Below are 2,462 nucleotides of genomic sequence, written 5' to 3' on the forward strand. Positions count from 1 at the left end.
CCCCCACGACCCCCCCTCCCTTCATTACACTTACCTGCATCCTCCTGGCCTCCGGTGATCGTCTCCTGGCTTCCCGATCAGGTGATCTCCCATACTGCACTGGGGCCCGATCACCTGATGACCGGGCCCCAGTGTACTATGGGAGACCAGCTGACCGGAGAGGAGCCATCACCGGAGGCCCGATCACCGGTCCCTGGATTCAGGTAAGTAAAAAAAAAAATGTTTAATTTTTTTTTCTTTTTTTTACAGTAATCAGCTTGCGGTCTGCTTAGACCACATAGCTGATTACTGGTACCGGCTCCCGCCTCTGCTCTCCCCGTTAGAGCAGAGTGGGAGCCCGGTAACTGGGGGAGACCCTGGATAACGCCACCTCCAGGTGGCGTTATTATCACAGGGCTTCCCCCGGTATTTTTTTACAATTTATTTTTAGTAACTGTGGTCGGATCACATTTCCCATTACAATTATGGGAAATGCGATCTGCTTTACTAAAAATAAGTGATACTGGGGTTTGGAGTAGAATTTTACTAATTCTACTCCAATTGCCCTGTAATAACTACAGGTGAAACTAAAATAATGTGAAAAGGGTGTGAAAACACCCTTTTTCACTTTATTTTAGTAAAAATAATGTTAATAAATAGAGCCCAATCTCTCTGAAAGGAAGAGTTAGTCCCAACAGATTAAGTTTACTTGTCAGACTCCTGCACCAGGTGATAAGAACTGACATAGAACTTAACATATTGCATTCTTAATGTCTTCCATTTTGTGCATCGGTTCTTGAAGTACTTACCGGGCGCTGTAAAGTGCGCCACTGGAGTGTAGGTATAAATAATATGCCCCCCCGCAAAAGGGGTGCCTTAGATATTGTGGCGAGACAGAATGCCTCCCTAGAACAACATTAGCCTAACCTAGACACCTAATGCCCCAGGAACCTTAATGCAAGTACATATTATTTTATACATGTGTGGTCAGAAGGCCACAGGACATATATATAGGGTCCCGAACTAGAAGTCACAATTTAAGTGTTGTAACAGGACTCTAGTCTACAGAGTCACCTAATAAATTGTATACTGGACTTTAGAACCCAGCTTTCCAAAGAAATTTTTTTTTTTTTTTGGCGTGCTGCCGAAGCGATCACCCAAGAATAAATATATAGCCTATAACTCCTGGTCCCAGGTGGCATCCCCTCTGGGCACTAACCGGGTCCATAGGCTAGCCTGTTATAATTAATGTTGGAATTATAGGTACACCTAAAGACTGTGGCATTGTAGGTATACCTATTTTATACATATATTTATACATGCACCGACATATATAACTCTGTAAAGCAGTTATTGTTCCAAACGATCACATCGGGTCATTCCAGCCTCTAATCGCAGCATCTTACCTTTTAAATATGCTAGATATCAGACATAAAACTGATAACAGATCCTGCCCTTGTCTTTGAGGTAAGGACAAGAAGCGATACCTTGTACATATATATCTATACATGCATACACGTACCTACATAACAGAATAATAGGTGACGATAATACTTTAAAGTAGAACATGAGCAATAGTTAGCTAGCCATGTAAGGAACTGACCCAAGATCCTGGTTGAGGCAATGACAGAGTTCACTCTGGACATGTATATGTTATAAAGCAGAGCTTAGTATAAAATACACACACGTCTGTCAGCTACGGCATAGGGGCAGGATCTTTCTGCTACGTTTGAATATGGAACACTTCACGAATTTGCATGTCATCCTTGCGCAGGGACCATCTAATCTGTATTGTTCCAATTTTAGTATATGTGCTGCCGAAGCAAGCACTTTGAGGCTTCACCATACGCAGGATTAGGGCACGTGTTTTTCCACCATGCCAGCCTGCGACATATAAATAGCAAACAAGTTGGTGTTTAATCCCACACAGTATGAGGCTAGCAAGGCTAACCACAGCGCCAACTATGTTCCTGTAGCGCTATCAACACCGGGATTCTACCGGGTTGTAGAACATAAGCTTTAGTGCATATACTTAACTATTGTACACTAGGAGACAAAAACAGCACGTGTTGCTGCAGTGTAGATTTGTAATATTCTTCGTGCTGCCGAAGTGTACACATAATATATAATATTACTGATTATTGTATCTCCCCTGTCAGCTTAGTGCAAAAACTGTGATACCGTTACTAACTCCAGTTCACAGTGGTGTAGCTGTATCTATACTCAAAATGTGAGCGCTCCTATGGTACTTTGCTACATTTATAGCCACTACAGTGCTTCTCAGAGTGGTGAGGAGAGCAGGCATAGACATATGCATACATCCAATTATAAAGGGAGGATTCTAATTTTAAACGCATATGCTTCGTGCCCAAAGAATAGCGGTGCTACTAGCAGTAGCCGCTTGCGGTGCCTCCCTAACATAAAATTAAATGAAGGACCCGCAGGGACATGAAGGTGCGCACCGGCTGAAATCCATTCTAGAC

At 42.9% G+C, this 2,462-nt stretch overlaps 1 pseudogene; it reads right to left on the reverse strand.

The window, feature by feature from the left end:
- Window positions 1-1,708: 1,708 nt before the first annotated feature.
- On the reverse strand, window positions 1,709-1,809 carry LOC148508441 (U6 spliceosomal RNA; annotated as a pseudogene).
- Between the last annotated feature and the right edge of the window lie 653 nt (window positions 1,810-2,462).

This window comes from Taudactylus pleione, unplaced genomic scaffold (assembly GCF_031769625.1).
Source record: "Taudactylus pleione unplaced genomic scaffold, aTauple2 ptg000366l, whole genome shotgun sequence".
In the NCBI taxonomy this organism is placed as follows: Eukaryota; Metazoa; Chordata; class Amphibia; order Anura; family Myobatrachidae; genus Taudactylus; species Taudactylus pleione.